Source organism: Monomorium pharaonis, chromosome 8, assembly GCF_013373865.1.
Source record: "Monomorium pharaonis isolate MP-MQ-018 chromosome 8, ASM1337386v2, whole genome shotgun sequence".
Taxonomy (NCBI): Eukaryota; Metazoa; Arthropoda; class Insecta; order Hymenoptera; family Formicidae; genus Monomorium; species Monomorium pharaonis.
The window spans coordinates 13,377,003-13,397,135 of NC_050474.1; the positions used below are offsets into that span (position 1 = coordinate 13,377,003).

General features: G+C 30.0%; 1 long non-coding RNA gene across 1 annotated transcript; it reads right to left on the reverse strand.

Moving 5' to 3' along the window:
- Positions 1-1,102: 1,102 nt before the first annotated feature.
- On the reverse strand, positions 1,103-2,124 carry LOC118646861. The gene is made up of 2 exons (XR_004964277.1): positions 1,740-2,124; positions 1,103-1,269 (listed from the first exon to the last, which is right to left on the reverse strand). It is a non-coding gene; the product is annotated as an uncharacterized LOC118646861 (long non-coding RNA).
- Positions 2,125-20,133: the final 18,009 nt, after the last annotated feature.

Consider the following 20,133-nt stretch of genomic DNA (forward strand, 5'->3'; position numbering starts at 1 on the left):
GTGTGAAAGCCTTAAGGGCCATCTACAATGGAGAGTCGTAGGCTGCAGTAGTAGTAGTAGTAGTAGTAGAAAATATTTTCATTTCGTATTGCCTTACTGCTTACGGCCTACAGCAGACACTAGGTTTGTTTTTTATTCCTGCATTGCTGCACTAGTGCAATAAGTTAGAATGAGAAAAAATATATATTTGTCTTATTCTAACTTATTGCACCAGTGCAGCAGTGCAGGAATAAAAAACAGACCTATTGAGTCAATTCGGTGCGTGTTTACAATTGCGTTCGGGCGTTCTGGATTAGTTTTTGGTCGCCTCTTTGTGATAACTGGCTTTTATGTTACTGCTTCGTCGCTTGTATTGTAGACAGCATGGCCGTAGATTTAGCGCTATTAACGACTAAAACCATAGCCATAGTAAGTATAGACCGAGCATCCATTGTATAAAGGCCGGTATTCATAGTCGGGTCTTATATTTAAGATCATCTTAAGTACTGTCTTAAGATGCCATCAACCAATCACAGAGCCGTATTAGCATCTTAAGACATTGCTTGAGACGATCTTGAAATAAGATTTGACTATGAATACCGGCCTAAGAGTTGATCACTGATCTCATTAAAGTGGATACCCTAATAATCTGAGGTAAAAAAGTGTGACCAATAGAATACCGGAAGCCATTAAAGTTGTAGTCAGCGTACACGCTTTTGGCGGAAAATTTGAATGACTAACACAAAATATATGTGTTAAATAAGATATATTGTAAAAATATAAAATACGATTATAATGTAACCAGTAAAAATAAATTAAAAAATTAATTAATTTACAAAATATATTAAAATGTATATGTTTAGTAATTTGAAATGTTCTAAAATATTAATCTGGAATGTGTTTATTTGAATTTTTATAATATTGTTTTATATCATATATATAACATTTAATATTATGTATTTTTTTATAATTGTAAGTGACATTTGTAAGTGACTTTATAACAAATATTTTGTAATATTTAAAAAAATATTTGGTAATATATAACATTTTTATGTATAAATTGAGTCAAAATATATAAATATTTTATTAAATAAGAGGATAAATAAAAGATTAAAAAATAAAATTTTGCAGGTGTCTAAAAATCGTAAATTTTTATTTATGACCATCTTGTTAAATAATTTTACTAATAAATAATACTACTACTACTAAACTTATAAAGTTTAAAGGGTATTGTTATAGCTTATTTTGTCCTCGTGTCCTTAATTGTGTTGTAGTAATCCATACTTGCAGCTTGTAAAAAAAGTAACTATTAGACATAGATTAGCATAGATTTATTTAATATTTAAGTATAAATATTATAATGTACATAATAAAATGTATATACATGCACTATATACATGCACAGCATAGAAGCAAATAGAAAATAAGATAATTTTTTTATCGCGTTTTTTAGAAAATAGTAATAGAAAAGTAGTAATAGAAAAATGTTATTTTGCGTGCTTTATTAAACTTTGCAAGTCACATGCTGTGCTATTTAAATATAATGACAATGATGTTACATTATAAATATATTTTATAACATAAAATATATGAATTCAAAACAAACGTATCACTTAAAACTTAAATTTGTAATTTAAAGCAACATAATAAAAATGTGTATTCAACAAATACTTATGTACTTATGAGGTACATATTTGAATCCAGATACATTATATATTAAACATATTATTATTAAACTTTTCAGACTTAACCTTACTTACCTATGAAACGTTTGTTGTTTATTTTCACTTCCTTTTCCACAATAAACACATTTTTTAATTTTGGAATCTCACTATTTTACTATTTTACTATTTTTATTATAAAAAAAGTAATATTTTGGATAAAACTGATACACATCTACGTCTATAGATAATTAATTACACGTGGAATTTCGTATCATCGTCACAGTAAACTGTGTTCGTATTCGTATACACCGCCATATTGTGTACAGAGACTACAACCTTCAATTGGTCACACTTATTTCGTCCTATGCCATATCCACTTTAATGAGATCAGTGGAGTTGATGCATACGAAAAGAAAGACAAAAGATATAAGACCTTCTTTCTCTTTTTCATACCGGAGAAGTGGGGAACACTTTTCCTCATCTCGCATAGGCTATAATAAAGACCTATAATCAAAGATTCGCCAATGGCGAACACAATTTTGATTGGTCACTTGAGTCACATGGTTTATCCGCCATTGCGTACCCACGCTGGGCGAGGAAGAGGGGATAGTGCTCTGTGTTGAGCAGTATAGGTATAGGTTAAAGGAATATGTGTCAGAAATTATAAGATAATTCAATCTCTGCACTCTCGAGGGTCACTATATTTTGACGATACACTCAGGAAGAACAAGAAAAATTAAATTTGCATCTGTTATATGGCTGCGTACAACTTGGAGCAGGCTCGCATTGTTTACTATCTCCACTACTCCAGACCCCAGCCCCCGGCCCCAGCCCCCATCCAGTCTCCGTATGGGTACAAGATGGTGGATAGCAGTCATTGTGGGGGGCCATTGGCGCATCTTTGATTATAGGTCTTTAGGCTATAGTATTATTCATAGTCGGATCTTATATTTAAGATCATCTTAAGTACTGTCTTAAGATGCCATCAGCCAATCACAGAGCTGTATTAGCATCTTAAGATATTCCCAGACAACACGCTTGTCAGAATGAAAACTTTAAGAGAACTTTTTTAAGAAAACATTTAGATATCTTGAAAATGATGTCAAAATGGTAACATTTACCAGAGACGTCTACTAAAAGAGGTCTTTTAGATATCTCATTGAAGAGTCTTACTTAAGTTTCTTGAAAATGTTAACCTTATGTCATCAGTTAAATGATATCAGCTTGGTATCTCATAAAAGATATCACAATGCTGTCCGATTTTTGAACCGTCCATGCGCGTCGTAGTTAATTCAGAAATCAGACAACACTAAGAGGTCTTTGAGATATCTGATTGAAGAATCTCATTTAAGTTTCTTGAAAATGTTATCCTTATAACATTAGCTAAATGATATCAGCTTGATGTCTCATAAAAGATATCACAATGCTGTCCGATTTTTGAACCGTCCATGCGCGTCGTAGTTAACTCAGAAATCAGACAACACTAAGAGGTCTTTGAGATATCTGATTGAAGAATCTCATTTAAGTTTCTTGAAAATGTTATCCTTATAACATTAGCTAAATGATATCAGCTTGATGTCTCATAAAAGATATCACAATGCTGTCCGATTTTTGAACCGTCCATGCGCGTTGTAGTTGACTCACAAATTAGATAACATTATAATATCTTAAATGAAAAATCCATTTGATATTATTTAAAAATTATCATAAAAATAATGTTTTCAAAAATAACGGTTTGCCTACAATTACTGTGCACAAAAAATGCACAAAATCTAAATTTGTCATGTACTAAACAAAAACAGAATAATAAAAACCATTTAATTAACCATTTGAACGCTTCAAACTATTAATGCTAAAAATAGATCGCAATTTCCATCAAATTATTAAGGCTATGGAAAAAGATAAATTTAACAATATGAAATTAATAAGTAAATAAATTAATGCTATTTATTTCTAATGTTTTGCAAAATTTAATTGTTTTTATAAAAAATAATATAATTGCGTCAGTTTATACCATATTAGTATTATATGTATAAGACAATAACAAGTACCCATATCGATAAGTCAAATTGGCGTAGCAGATAGAGTACAAGATTCGTCATCCTAAGGTTCCGGGTTCAAACCTACCAGCGGCAAGTAAGAATAAAATAATTTAATTTAAATTTAATTAATCAATAAAAATTTGTCCTGAATTTAGTATGTTACTGTTGATAAAAATAATTTTTAAAAAATGAATTTTTATTTTATTTTTTTATTTTTAGTTGTAGTTTAAAAATATCTGATTTAAGAAATCTATTAGATATCCGATTTAAGAAATTTTTTAGATATCCGATTTAAGAAATCTTTTAGATATCAGTTTTATGATATCTTTCTGTTCTCAAAAAACGGCGCATTGGTTAACATTCTAACATCATTATGTTATCTTTTAGAAGTCTCTTTATGTTATCATTTTCAGAAACAAGATATCTTTTAGAGATCTTTTTGACAACGTATTGTTCACTGGGTTGCTTGAGACGATCTTGAAATAAGATTCGACTATGAATACCAGCCATAGACATACGAGGGGATGAGGAAAAGTGCTCCCCACTTCTCCGGCATTAAAAAGAGAAGGAAGATCTTCCACATATATCTTTTCTCTTTCTTTTCGTATGCATCAACGCTTACACAGCGGAATGCTCGGTCTATACCCACTCGACAAGTAATTGTAGTTGTTGAAACATTGTAATATTTAAGAATGGTACATAAATATTTCGTTAATACCCATATAGCACAAAACCATTGCAGAAACATTGCAGCAATGTTATTCTGCAATATTGCAGCAACAGTGCAAACCGTTGCTGCAGTGTTGCAGCAAAGGCGAAATGTCCGCTTGCAGCAATATTAGAATGCAACATTGCAGCAACGTTTGTAACGGAAATATACAGGGTGTAATGTAATCGGAAGCCATCCCGTAATGGAAAGATAGACGGCATCGAGATGAACATAAAAGTCCAATATTGTCTTGGGTTAGGTCTTTCAATAATCGAGATATAAATTTTTCAAATTGTACGAATGAGAGCGCACCGTGTGAAGAGCCGAGACGCTCGAGCTGTAGCGCGGCCGGGGTCGAGCATTGGCTGTCGGCGGCGGGGGGAAGAAGGAGAAGCGGTGCCGCTGCCTGTGCTTCGCCGCCCTCGCGTCTCACCGCACCGCGCTAACACTCGTGGCGATGGCAGCTATGCACATTCGCGATTACTTGACAAATTAGGAGTTAGCAAAGATATGACAAATTAAAACCGTAATAAACTGCTGTGATTAAGAAAGTCGAAAGAGCGAAAGCGATAGATACTTATGGGATCTACAAATAATCTAATTTCTATCGTAATTGTGAATAAGTAAATTAATAAAAATTTTTCGTACATTCACGAAAGATTCTTTCTTTTTTTTAAATATCTTGTATCATGCCTGATCTAACGATTTCGTGATAAATTATACGATACGATCGTAATTATACTTGGAGATGTTAATGTCACCACTATGGTTAACAACAAAGCGTTTTCTTTCGTAATTATACAATAGAGAACTTAAGTTTACGACATATTCCAACAGAACTATTAAACATGATGTCTCCGTAGATATTTTGTCATATTCCAACGAGAAAATATACTTTCCTAACAGGAAACGAGAGGACGATAGACAATGATATCACTTCTTGAAATTCTTTTTTTTTTTATTCAGACAAGTAATGGATTACGAAAGAGAAATCAATTAGATTTTTGTATTTTTCTTGATATCTATTCTGAATCAATCAGTAAAAATCTGTCGTAATTAATAATGTAATTAAAGATAAAAGAAATTCCGAGTTCCCTATTGTTATGAAAGAAAAACTCTTCGTTATATTAATAATATTTGATATTGAACATCTCTAAGCATAATTATCGTAGAAGACATAATCTATTGTGAAATCGTTACATCAAGAGATATTTTTCTATCGTGTTATGAACAATGAGTGTAACATATTATATGAATATATCGCGCATTTTATAATTTTCTAATTAAATATTTACAAAATGAGAATGTATGAAGAATCAATCGTAAATATTAATCGTGATAAACCTTCGTTAATTTAACATTCCATGGAAAAAAAAACAATAAGAAACGATGAGAGAATTTGATGCGGCAAATATTATAATACACTTATAAAAGAAAATTATCACTTTAAGAATCAATCGTGAATTTATGGTAATTTTTTAAAATGTTTTCATCAAGGATTTAACAGTACGACACAATTCGATAAGAAACAAAGTTAGAATTGTATGATACTGTAAATAAGATATTTAAGAAAAAGAAAGAATCTTTCGTGAATGTACGAAAAACTTTTATTAATTTACTTATTCACAATTACGATAGAAATTAGATTATTTGTAGATTCCATAAGTATCTATCGCTTTCGCTTTTTCGACTTTCTTAATCACAGCAATTTATTACGGATTTAATTTGTCATATCTTTGCTAACTCTTAATTTGTCAAGTAATCGCGAATGTGCATAGCTGCCATCGCCACGAGTGTTAGCGCGGTGCGGTGAGACGCGAGGGCGGCGAAGCACAGGCAGCGGCACCGCTTCTCTTTCTTCCCCCCGCCGCCGGCAGCCAATGCTCGACACAGTGGGCCGCGCTACAGCTCGAGCGTCTCGACTCTTCACACGGCGCGCTCTCATTCGTACAATTTGAAAAATTTATATCTCGATTATTGATAGACTTAACCCAAGACAATATTGGACTTTTATGTTCATCTCGATCCCGTCTATCTTTCCATTACGGGATGGCTTCCGATTACATTACACCCTGTATATGCAATAATACGGATATATGTATATACGGATAAGGCCATAGTAGTCAGAAATATAATATATTATATATTTATTTAGTTAATTATAATAACATCTCACACAGCACACTTTATCCTGAGGATATCCCAAATTATCCCAGACAGACGAAGGCGATCCCGCGAATATCTCAATGAGTAGCTCCCGGGATATCCCCCCAAAATATCTTAAAATATAAGATATTCTATAAAATCTTACGATATCCTATTACATGCAGATAATATTCCATCATATCTTTTATCTCTACAATTAATAGAGCGTAAATCAAGTGTAAAGGAAAAGTGAATTATAATGTAATAAAAGAGTGACAAAAGCGTTAATTAAATCTCTAAGAAACGTAAATTAAAACAGAACATAAAGAAAGTACACTTATCGAAATAATGTGGTATATATTAATAATATTAAAAAATTATAAAAAATGACATTAAAAAATTTTTTTGATTTTATACAAACAGAGCAAAAACAAACTTTTTAATAAGTTATTCCACATGCTATTTTGCACGCATATGTAAAAATGAATTAAAAAACTAAAACTTCATATTTATTCATAAAAATGTAAGTTAACTATTATACATATTTCATCCTTCTGATAACATCTATTGTAATAATCTATAACAAATATGTATGCATAGACAAGAAGTGTTCATGGATTATCACGTGGCGTTAGGATGCGTACGATCTTCGAAGTCAAGCAACGTCGGTGATGGTTGACACTTGATGGGTCACCGTTTTTTCAGATATAGAGATTTAAACATGCTTTAACGGGTACGACTGTGGCTTGGCTGAAACATGTTGTTATAATCTTCTTCCTCTTACCGTAAGATTACCGTAAGATTACCCTAAAAATAATTAGAATTTTTTATTTTTTGTTCAAGTTTTTTTCAATTCTTAGAAACTCTCAAAAATACTTAGAAATTTTCAAAAATTTTCTAAATTAATAAAAATTTTTCATTTTTAAAGTTTTTCCGAGAAACTTTTCAATTCTTATAAAAAATCGGAATATTTATCAGAAATCCTGAAAAAAATTTTTTTAATTCTGACAAATTTTGTCACTAAGGTATATTACAATATCTCAGGAAATTCCTTGGACATCCTCTGGATATCGTTTGAGATATCTACAGGATGTCAAATGGGTGAACATTTGTGCATCTCTTGGATATCCCTTGCATATCGCAAACGGTCCACGGATATCCAACGATATTGCGATATCCTAAAATGACATCCCAGGGACATCCCTAGGATAAAGTGTGTGGGATATCCCACATAACACGCAGACATAATTAGGACGTAATTTGGATGTCAGATACAAATCCGGAGGACACCCGCCAGATGTCCTATGACATCCGATGGACGTACTTATAAGGATGTTCTATATTCGTCTCAAGGGTATCATACCAAGTACATCCTTAGAATGTCCGAACCGGATGTAAAACTGACATTATTTGGACACATAATAGCCTTAATTAATTACCATATACGTAATACTTCTATATTGCCAACGGTCCCGATAGTCGACGAAAATATCACGGTGCAGACAATATGTCTTTTTTCCACGAATAATATTCGCCCCCCCCCCTTTCTCTCTCTCTCTCTCTCTCTCTCTCTCTCTCTGTGCACAGGCGTTGGCTTACTACGCTTCCGCACAACGCTGCAAAAAGGTAGGTATCCGCGGAAAAAAGATAATAGTAAATATATCTGGGGCTCGATTCTTGAATTCATTTGCAAGAGAAACGTATTCACAAATTCTATTCTTATAGAAAAGTTGAAAATTTATTGGCTATCATATGGCTTTTAACCAATAAACTTGCAACTTTTCTGTTAGAACGGATATTTGCGCATACGTTTTCTTGCGAATGAATTCAAGAATCGAGCCTTTGGACCGTAACATTTTCGCCGCGACTGCATCATATTCTAATTAATGCTTCAGACGGAAAGCTAGCAAATATTTTAATTGTAACTTTGCATGTGAAATATTTTAAAAATAAATCTGCACCATATTTTTATAATAATGCAAATGCAATATTTCTGAAATTTTTGAGAGAAGATAAAAAAGTTTGCTTTCATATTTGTATGGCTCTGTAATATTACAAAAGAAATGTGACAAATACATTATTTCAAAAATATTTTTGGAAAATTATAAAGTAATATTAATATTTCTTACACAATGAATATTTCTGCAAAATATCAAACGCAACATTGCATTTAAAGTATTTCTAAAACAATTCTGAAGGATTGTGTAGGCAATAAAAATTTAAATTGCTAAAAATAAATTTCTGCAATACTGCACAAGAAATATTGCAAATATAATGATTCAGAAACATTTCTGAATGTTTAAAATTGACATAAAAACATATTCTCTATATAATTATATAGTTAATAATGATAACATTAAAGTATACATGAAATAAACAATAAAAAAATACCTTATTTTAATGTGCATATATTATTTTATTTAATACTTTATAAATATTTAATATTTTATTGCAATAATTACTGAGATATTATCTTTTCAACGCTTACAGTTTCCTCGATGCGTTCTCATTTATATAAGTTAAAAAATTAATATCTTGATTACTATTGCAACATTGCAAAATAATATGAAACTTTACTTCAATCCTTTCTATCTTTCTAGCTATTGTACACTTTAGAGCATTCACTCTAAATATTTATTTATCTTTTTTTATTATTTTCTCATGTAACAAGTCTTTTTTTACGATATATTACTTTTTTGTAATGTTATAAAATGAATATCTTTTTTTTAATGTTACTAAAACAAAATAAAGTTTTAAAAAATTATAACAAAATGGAAGTGTTCTGTTACAAATTCCTATAATAATGCAAATCTATAAACCTTTATTAAAGTAAATCTTTATTAACATAATCAATGTATTAAACATTTTTAAAATATGTTTATTTTAAAACTGTTGTATTACATAAAAATAAGATTGCTTAAATTTAAAAAATATTATTGTAATACAATAATAATAATTTAAATAGGACCGATAAAACTGTCAAAAATAAATATACAAATAAAATCGCCTATATTAAAATCTATAACAGATCTTGGTGCTAAAAAATTTTGATATAATTTTTATTATTTCTAACTCATATGTATGAACTGTGCGCATTTTATCGGTCTTGAAACAGTTACTAAATATAGACTGACAAGAATGCGACATAGTTCATACGAAATAGTAAAAATTACACAAATTATTCAGTACTAAAACCCGCTATAAACCAATATAAGTAATTTTATTTTTATCCTCACATTTAACAATTTCATCGATCCTGTTTTAATTATTATTATTATATTACAATAATATTTTTTTAGTATATCTACATAGACTACTTTCTTGGATAAAATGTATTTAAGATATTTTCTGAAATGTTTCTGCTATCTACATAGATATGTTTCAGAAATATTTCAGTAATATTATCAAAATATTACTAAAATCTTTCAAAAAGATTGCACTTGAAATGATCGCGGACATTGAAACATTGCAGAAGTGTTGCAGAAATAGTCGTGAAATATTTTTGTGATATTGCTGTATACAGTGTAACATTTCAAATAAAATATTTTATAGCGAATTCGGTTGCTTGCACTAGTGCGTACTGAGTGTATATTAAGGCTTGTTTATAGTCAATTTCTATATTTAAGTATCATCTTAAATTCTTCTTAAAATACTTCTTAACCAGTAAAATGATCTGTACAACATCCATAGAATTATTTTTTTGGTTAAATAGTTTTTGAACATGTATTCTTAAATATGAGAATACTGATGTAAAGTATGTAAACAAGCCTTAATGCGCACTTAGGTTGGTATTCATAGTTGAATCTTATTTCAAGATCGTCTCAAGCAATATCTTAAGATGCTAATACAGCTCTGTGATTGGCTGATGGCATCTTAAGACAGTACTTAAGATGATCTTAAATATAAGATCCAACTATGAATACTGGCCTTAGTGGGCACTAGTGCAAACAACCGAATTCGCTATTAGAAACATTACATGCCGAGTGGGTACTTATTATGTTTATGACTAAAACACTAAAACATTGTAGATAACCCTTTAAAGGCCCTTACACATGAATTGACATAACTAGACTTCGGATTATATGCAAATTGCATATTTGTTATTTTTTGCATATTCTATTAAAGCGTTAATAATGTAAACAAATTATCATGTTTTTAATTAATTAATGTTAATTACCCAGATAGCCAAGCCTGCAGGAACAGATTTTGAGCAGAGCATGCTATCAATTTTTGACGACAGAATGGCAACAAATTTTATACAGAGTCTGTAATATCCAACGATGTCGGCAAATTGCTGTCAGAAATCAAGCAGAGCTTGCTAACATAATTTGACAACAGATTGGCAGCAGAAATCGAGCAAAACCTGCTGATATAACTGACAGCAGATTGGCAGCAGAAATCGAGCAGAGCCTGTTGACATAACCTGTAGGCAGATCGGCAGCAGAAATCGAACAGTATGTCCGTTACTTTATAATCTTAATTGCTATTTAAATGCCAATTTAAAACTTGCATTAATATGTTTCTATAGAAAAAAACGTAAGAAAAAAAGTTGTGGCAGTAGAAATTATTGAGAAATTAAATTATATCATTGTCTAATATTTTTGGCCAATCCTGTATACATACATATATTTTTAATATATTAGGGATCGTAAGGAAATAAAATTATTATTAATTATCAATACATTTTTAATAAGAGTTTAATTGTTCTCTCGCCGATATACATTGTATTGAAAGATTAAGTACTTTATTGTATTGGGCTACCGCGCGATAACGGTAAATTTGAAATAACAGAAATGATGCCTAAACTCTTATTAAAAATGTATTGACAATTATAATAATTTTATTTCCTTACGATCCCTAATTATATAAAAATATATATATGTATACAGGCTTGGCCAAAAGTATTAGGCAGCTATATTTTTTTAATTTATCTGAAGTTCTTTTATCTATATTATTTTCTATTGGTTACTTGTATTATACATAAGTTTAAAGTTATGTATAATACCGGCAACCAATAGAAAATAATACAGATAAAAGAATTTCAGATAAATTAAAAAAGCCCAGACAATACGCTTGTCCGAAAACTTTAAGAGAACTTTTTAAAGAAAACATTTAGATATCTTGGAAATGATCCCAGAGAACATTATGACGTCTTAAAGACGTCTAAAAGACGTCTTATATTTCTATAAGACGTCTTATAAAACTATCAGAAAGACGTCTTTTAGACGTCTTTAAGACGTCTTATGACCCGATTTAAGACGTTTTTAAGACGTCTAAAAGACGTCTAATTTTTTTTATTTATGACGTTTTTGAGACGTCTTATATAAAAATTATTTTAGACATCCCTGGCGAAAAAATTTCTACAAAATTCTAAAAAACTACAAAAATTTACAAAAGTGTTCCAATTCTGGCATTTTTTTGTAGTTTTTACAGAAAAATGCTAAATTTGAAACACACTTTTGTAAATTTTTGTAGTTTTTTAGAATTTTGTAGAAAATTTTTCCGCCAAGGATTCCAAAAGCTAGGTTTATTATTTTTTATTTTTTATTATTTTAAACAAAATACTTTATATTTATATTTCATTATTTTTATTTTATTATTAAGATAAGTTTTTTTTATAAATACAAAATTTTATATTATATATTTCAATTTTATGTTTTCGTGATTGGAAATTACAGAATTTTACAGAGATACTGGATTCAGTCACATATTTTACAGCAACTTAAGCGCAACACTATTATCGTCCGGTTTATTAATTGTCAAAAACTGTTGTCAGAAAGGTTAATTATTTCCAATAACAGCCTACACACGCGATACGTACGAGAGTTAAAAAGTTGTGTTGTATTAACGTATCCACACTCGGCTGCGTTACACAGCAAACCAGGACAAAACGTCCCAACACACACGCGATACGTGCAAGAGTTCAAAAATTGATACGGGATAAGCACGTCGATCGACTTGATCGCATCACACGGCAGATTTGGTTATGTGCGTCATTCGACGTCTTAAAAACGTCTTTCTCAGACGTCGTAAAGACGTCTAAATGGCGTCTCAAAGAATGTCTTAAAAAAGACGTATTTTAGACGTCTTAAGAGAGACGTCTAAAATAAGACGATTTTAAGACGTCATAAAGACGTCTTTTGGTAAAGTCTCAAAGACGTCTCTTTTAAGACGTCTTAAAGATGTCTTTTAGACATGCGTGTTGTCTGGGATGTCAAAATGGTAACATTTATCAGAGATATCTAAGAGAGGTCTTTGAGATATCTTATTGAAGAGTTTCATTTAAGTTTCTTAAAAATGTTATCCTTATGACATCAGCTAAATGTCTCATAAAAAATATCACACAATGCTGTCCGATTTTTGAGCCGTCCATGCGCGTCGTAGCAAAAATCAGACAACATTATAACATCCTGAATGAGAAATCCATTTGATATTTAAAAAAATTATCATAAAGATAATGTTTTCCAAAATTACGGTTTGTTTACAATTACTGCGCACAAAAAAATGCACAAAATCTAAATTCATTATGTACTGAACAAAAACAGGATAATAGATGTACTATTCAATTTTTCTTAAAATATATGATCTATATAGTTAACCATCTAATTAACCATTTGAACGCTTTAAAGTATTAATGCTAAATAGATCGCAATTTCCATAAAATTATTATGGAAAAAGATAAATTTAACAATGAAATTAATAAGTAAATAAATTAATGCTATTTATTTTTAATATGTTTTGCAAAATTTAATTGCTTTTATAAAAAATAATATAATTGTGTCAGTTTATAACATATTGGTATATGTAGACAATAACAAGTACTCATACCGATGAGTCAAATTGGCGTAGCAGATAGAGTACAAGGTTCGTCATCCTAAGGTCCCGGGTTCAAAACCTACCAGCGGCAAGTAAGAATAAAATAAAACAATATAATTTAAATTTAATTAATTAATAAAAATTTGTCCTAAATTTAGTATGTACTGTTAATAAAAATAATTAAAAAAAAAATAAAATTTTTATTTTATTTTTTTATCTTTAGTTGCACTTTAAAGATATCCGATTTAAGAAATTTTTTAGATCTGCTTGATTTCTGCTGTTAATCTGCTGTCAGGTTATGTCAGCAGACCCTGCTCGGTTTCTGCTACCAATTTGCTGGCATAGCATGTTAGCAGGCTCTGTTTGATTTCTGCTGCCAATCTGTCGTCAGGATTATGTCAGCAAATCCTGCTCGGTTTCTGTAATCAATCTGCTGGCATGCCATGCCAGCAGGCTTTGTCGACAAATCCTGAGCTTAATGCGGACACAGAATGCTATGGATCTGCAATGGGTATCTGATTGAATTTGCTGCCAAGCTGCTCGCAATCTGCTAGCATTTTGCTATTAGGGTAATTTTTGCATATTTTGCATATTTATTCAACCTTTGCATATTTTCAAAAAAGCATATTTACATAAATTTTGCATATTTTATTGCATAAAATTGAATAAATTTCTAATTTATGCGAAAAATATCTATCCAAGATGAAAAAATTAAAGTGCCACGCTTTTTAGTTACACGTATCTAGAAAATCTAGATACTCATTGCCAACGCGTGAGCGATGAGTGTCTCCTGTTTTTCATGTTATTACTTTTTTTCAATTGGAGACTTGTTGCCAACGCGTGACCGATGAGTGTCTACTGTTTTCCGTGTCGTCACGTTTTTTTAATTGTTCTTGACGCTGAATCCTCTCATTCTTCTGTTAGAACTCGTTCGTTAGACTTTGTGTGAAATGAAATTATAAATATTCAATAAATTATTGACAAAATAAATATGTCCGATAAGATATTATCATGGATTAAGCCATATCCAGAGCTTGTACTAAATGGAAATAAAAAATATTCTCTAGAGCATGCAGTAAAATTGTAAGTATTAAAAAGAAAACAATATTTTTATTTAGCTACAGTAAAGAAGGATTAAAAGTATACATTTTAATTTTTTTTAATTATTATTTTTAATTATTGTAATAATTTAAATTTGTTGTGGTTGCAATTATATTTAATGTAATTAATCATTAAAAATTATAAATTAATATTATTTTATTTAAAATATTAAATGTATATATTTAAAAATTTGGTTGCATATATAAAAGATAAATAAATAAAATAACTCTGCAATTAAATATTATTATACTATTATTTTTTCTTTTAAAATTGCTACTTTAGATATCCCGTGACAGAAAATATTTAATAGATCAACATGCTAAGACTCCTTCACATATTTGAAAATGCGAAAAATTTAAGAAGTCCACAGTTCATCAAACTTTAGGCCAGTGCTTAAAAATAATTTTAAACAGACCGAACAAGAAGTATTCAACAAAGACTTATGTCAAACTCTAGTTGCTTCAAATATTCCTTTAAATAAGTTAAACAATTTAAATTTTCAATTATTTCTTAAAAGATATTGTAAACTTAATATTCCTTAATATTCCTGATGAAAGTACATTACGAAAAAATTATGTAAATTCATGTTATGTTGATACAATATCTACAATTAAACAGATTATAGGTAACAATTACATTTATTTTATAGTGATGAAACTACCGATAATTGTGGTCGATATATTGCGCATTTATTGATAGGTTTTCTTTGCAATGATAACATAAGCAAGTCATATCTAATATCGTCAAAACAGCTTGAAAAAACAAATAATTTAACAATAACTCGCTTCATTCAAAACGGATTGTCAAATTTTTTTTTACCCAAGCATGTGCCTTCTCAAAAAAATTTACTGTTAGTGTCCGATGTCGTACCATATATGATTAAAGCTGGCCAAAATTTGAAAATATTTTATGAAAATTTAATCCACGTCACTTTTTTAACTCATGGTCTCAATCGCGTAGCTGAAGAAATTAGGAATCAATTTCCATTAATTAATGATTTAATTAAAAACGTAAAAAAAATATTTTTAAAAGTTCCTCTACGGATTCAATTTTACAAAGAACAACTTTCCAATACTCCACTTTTTCCTGAACCTATAATAACAAGATGGGGTACATGGTTGTTGGCAGCTCTTTTTTTATGCAGATAATTATAATCCCGTAATGAATGTTATTCTTGCTCTTACGGAATTCAAACATTGCAATTGAAAATTGTATAAAATTATTTATGAAATCCGAAATTCAACAACAACTTGGATTTATTAAAAGCAATTATAGTTTTGTGGCAAAAAAAATTAAAAAATTGGAAAAAGAAGGAATGAGCTTGTCAGAATCAATTGAATTAATTAAAGAGTTCGAAACTTTATGTAAAAATGTTAATGGAAATATCGAGGCGACAATTTTTTTACAAAATTAACGACGTTTTGAAAAAAAAATAGGTTACAAGCTACCCAGACAGCACATGTAGATTATGAGAACGATAGTAGGATATTGCGAAAGTATATTGCAATATTCGTATAATATTGGAGATACGTCTGTGGTATGCCGAGTATATACTCATAATGTACTATGTCCGCGTTGCCTTATCCCATAGAATTTTACTGGCAGTTTGTGAAAATATACCGAATATATCTCAAGAATGTTATACGTATGTCTAAAGTATATCTTCAGTATATTCACAATATGTCTACAGTATGTTCGCATTATATGGGCTCATGCATAATGAGAGGAATAAGGAACAAGGAATTAAACATACAGAATTAGCAAGAAGAAAGAAGAAGAGGAATTAATCATTTCGCACATCAGGAAGCTATCGCGAGAAATGAAGTGTAATATCTGTTAAATACGCTGGGGTGCTTTGAGAAATTATGCTCAGATAATTGTAGGTTATAACCTAAATAATATATAATATTATTATAGTTTACGTTACTATATTATATCTTATGTGCATACCAGAGTTATCTGGGCGTAATTCCTGAGAAAACCACGTTGTCCGTGAGTTCGTGTTCGCACGTTCACACTCTACACTTTACCACGTGTCTGCGTCACACGGCAGACGAAAATGCGTAACGTTACAGATCACAGATAGCGTTGACATGATTCACTTTCGATATTACGCGGATATTTCGGAAATATGTGATAGATATACATGAGATATATCATAGGATATTTTACGGACGTTTTGAGTATATTAGATATAATCTCAGTACATTCAGTAGGAGTTGCGAAGTTCAGTCGCTATATTCTAAGTTTATCTTGAGGATATACCAAAATGACCTTCTACTGAGACGTTATATGAATGTTTTAGGTATATTCGGTACGATCACAGTACATTCCGTATGAGTAGAATATTTGCACGATATCCGGTGCTGTCTGGGTATTAACTAAAGTTAATAAAATTTTGAAAGGCGAAATAATTACTGATAGTAACGACATAAATTTTCTTACTCCTCAATTAATTAGTAACCTTAAATATGCCCCAATAACATCTGTAGATGTTGAACGCTCTTTTTCAATTTTTAAATATACGTTTTCAGATAGAAGACAGATTTCTTTTGGAAAATTTGGAAAACATTTAATAATATATTGTTTTAACTCTTACACACAATAAAAAAATTGTATCTTTATATTTCATAAGTATAAGTCAGTTTAAATATAACCCAGTGAACAATACGTTGTCAAAAAGATCTCTAAAAGATATCTTGTTTCTGAAAATGATAACATAAAGAGACTTCTAAAAGATAACATAATCCCAGATAGCCAGTTTGGTATAATAAAGATATTAGCATCTTCCTATGGATTTATGTCGTCCGTTGTGCTGATGTTTGCTAGCATTTGATGTCGGAAATAAAATTCTTTGCACGTTTCAAACATTATGCTAGCATTATTTAAGATCAGTGTCGAATGCTAGCAAATAACAGCACAAGGGACGACGTAAATGCATAGCAAGATGCTAACATCTTTATTAGCAACATGAGAACAATTTGTGCTCATACATACATTTGTGGCTATCTGGGATGATGTCAGAATGTTAACCAATGCGCCGTTTTTTGAGAACAGAAAGATATCATAAAACTGATATCTAAAAGATTTCTTAAATCGGATATCTAAAAAATTTCTTAAATCGGATATCTAAAAGGTTTCTTAAATCAGATATTTTTAAACTGCAACTAAAGATAAAAAAATAAAATAAAAATTCATTTTTTTTAAATTATTTTTATCAACAGTAACATACTAAATTTAGGACAAATTTTTATTGATTAATTAAATTTAAATTAAATTATTTTATTCTTACTTGCCGCTGGTAGGTTTGAACCCGGAACCTTAGGATGACGAACCTTGTACTCTATCTGCTACGCCAATTTGACTTATCGATATGGGTACTTATTATTGTCTTATACATATAATACCAATATGTTATAAACTGACGCAATTATATTATTTTTTATAAAAGCAATTAAATTTTGCAAAACATTAGAAATAAATAGCATTAATTTATTTACTTATTAATTTTATATTGTTAAATTTATCTTTTTTCATAGCCTTAATAATTTGATGGAAATTGCGATCTATTTTTAGCATTAATAGTTTGAATCGTTCAAATGGTTAATTAGATGGTTTTTATTATTCTGTTTTTGTTTAGTACATGATAAATTTAGATTTTGTGCATTTTTTGTGCACAGTAATTGTAGGCAAACCGTTATTTTTGAAAACATTATCTTTATGATAATTTTTAAATAATATCAAATGGATTTCTCATTTAAGATATTATAATGTTATCTAATTTATGAGTCAACTACACGCGCATGGACGGCTCAAAAATCGGACAGCATTGTGATATCTTTTATGAGACATTAAGCTGATATCATTTAGTTAATGTTAGAAAGATAACATTTTCAAGAAACTTAAATGAGACTCTTCAATTAGATATCTCAAAGACGTCTTAGTGTTGTCTGATTTCTGAGACAACTACGACGCGCATGGACGGCTCAAAAATCGGACAGCATTGTGATATCTTTTATGAGATACCAAGCTGATATCATTTAACTGATGTCATAAGGGTAACATTTTCAAGAAACTTAAGTAAGACTCTTCAATGAGATATCTTAAAGACCTCTCTTAGTAGACGTCTCTGGTAAATGTTACCATTTTGACATCATTTCCAAGATATCTAAATGTTTTCTTAAAAAAGTTCTCTTAAAGTTTTCATTCTGACAAGCGTGTTGTTTGGGAAGTTTCCCAGATAGCACACGGACGTCCTTAGGACGTCCTCAGGACGTCCAGGGCGGACTTCGTGAATATCCTGAGGACATCCTGATTTTATCCCGAGACGTCCTCAAGACATCCTGAGGAATAGCAAACGAGCGCCACTTTTTAGTTTTCAGGACATCCTGAGGACAATCCATCGGACATCCTGAGGACAGTCCATCGGATGTTGTGAGGATACCATAGGATTTCCTCAGGACATCCTCAGGAATAGCAAACAATGACCACTTTTTGTCAGATTTTTTAGATTTTTTTTTTTAGGATTTTTGATAAATGTATCGATTTTTTTATAGGAATTGAAACGTTTCTCAGAAAAATTTAAAAAATAAAAAATTCCGATTAATTTAGAAAATTTTTTAAATATTTCTAAGTATTTTTAACAGTTTTTGAGAATTGAAAAAAAACTTTAACAAAAAATTAAAAGTTAAAATTATCTCTACGATAATTTTGTAAGAGGAAGAAGAGACTATACATGTTTCAGCGACAGTTGTACCTATTAAAGCACTAGATATCTCAAACGATATCCAGAGGATGTCCAAGGGATTTCCTAAGATATCGTAATATACCCTAGTGAAAAAATTTGTGAGAATTAAAAAAATTTTTTTCAGGATTTCTGATAAATGTTTCAATTTTTTATAATTGAAACGTTTCTCGGAAAAACTTTAAAAATAACAAATTTTGATTAATTAAAAAAATTTTTGAATATTTCTAAGTATTTTTGAGTTTCTAAGAATTGAAAAAAACTTGAATAAAAAATAAAAAATTCTAATTATTTTTACGGCAATTTTGTAAGAGAAAGAAGACTATAATATAACATGTTTTAGCCAAGCCGTCGTACCTGTTAAAGCATGTTTAATAGTTTAATATCTCTATACCTGAATAAACGGTCACCCATCCAAGTGTCAACCCTCGCCGATGTCGCTTGACTTCGAAGACCGTACGCATTCTAACGCTTCGTGGTGATCCATAAACACTTCTTGTTTATGGATTCATATTTGTTATAGATCATTACAATAGATGTTGTCAGAAGGATAAAACATGTATAGTTAACTTATATTTTTATAAATAAATATGAAGTTTTACAATTTTTTTTACTTTTTTTACTATTTTTATATATGCGCGCAAAATAGTATGTAGACTAACTTATTAAAAAATCTGTTTTTGCTCTGTTTGTATAAAATAAAAAATTTTTTTAATGTCATTTTTTATAATTTTTTAGTATATGTGGCATATTATTATTATGCCACATTGTTTCCATAAGTGTATTTTCTTTATGTTCTGACGTTTTAATCTACGTTTCTTAAAGATTTAATTTACACTTCTGTCACTCTTTTGTTACATTATAATTAACTTTCCCTTTACACTTGATTTATGCTCCATTAATTGTAGAGATAAAAAAGATATGATGGGATAT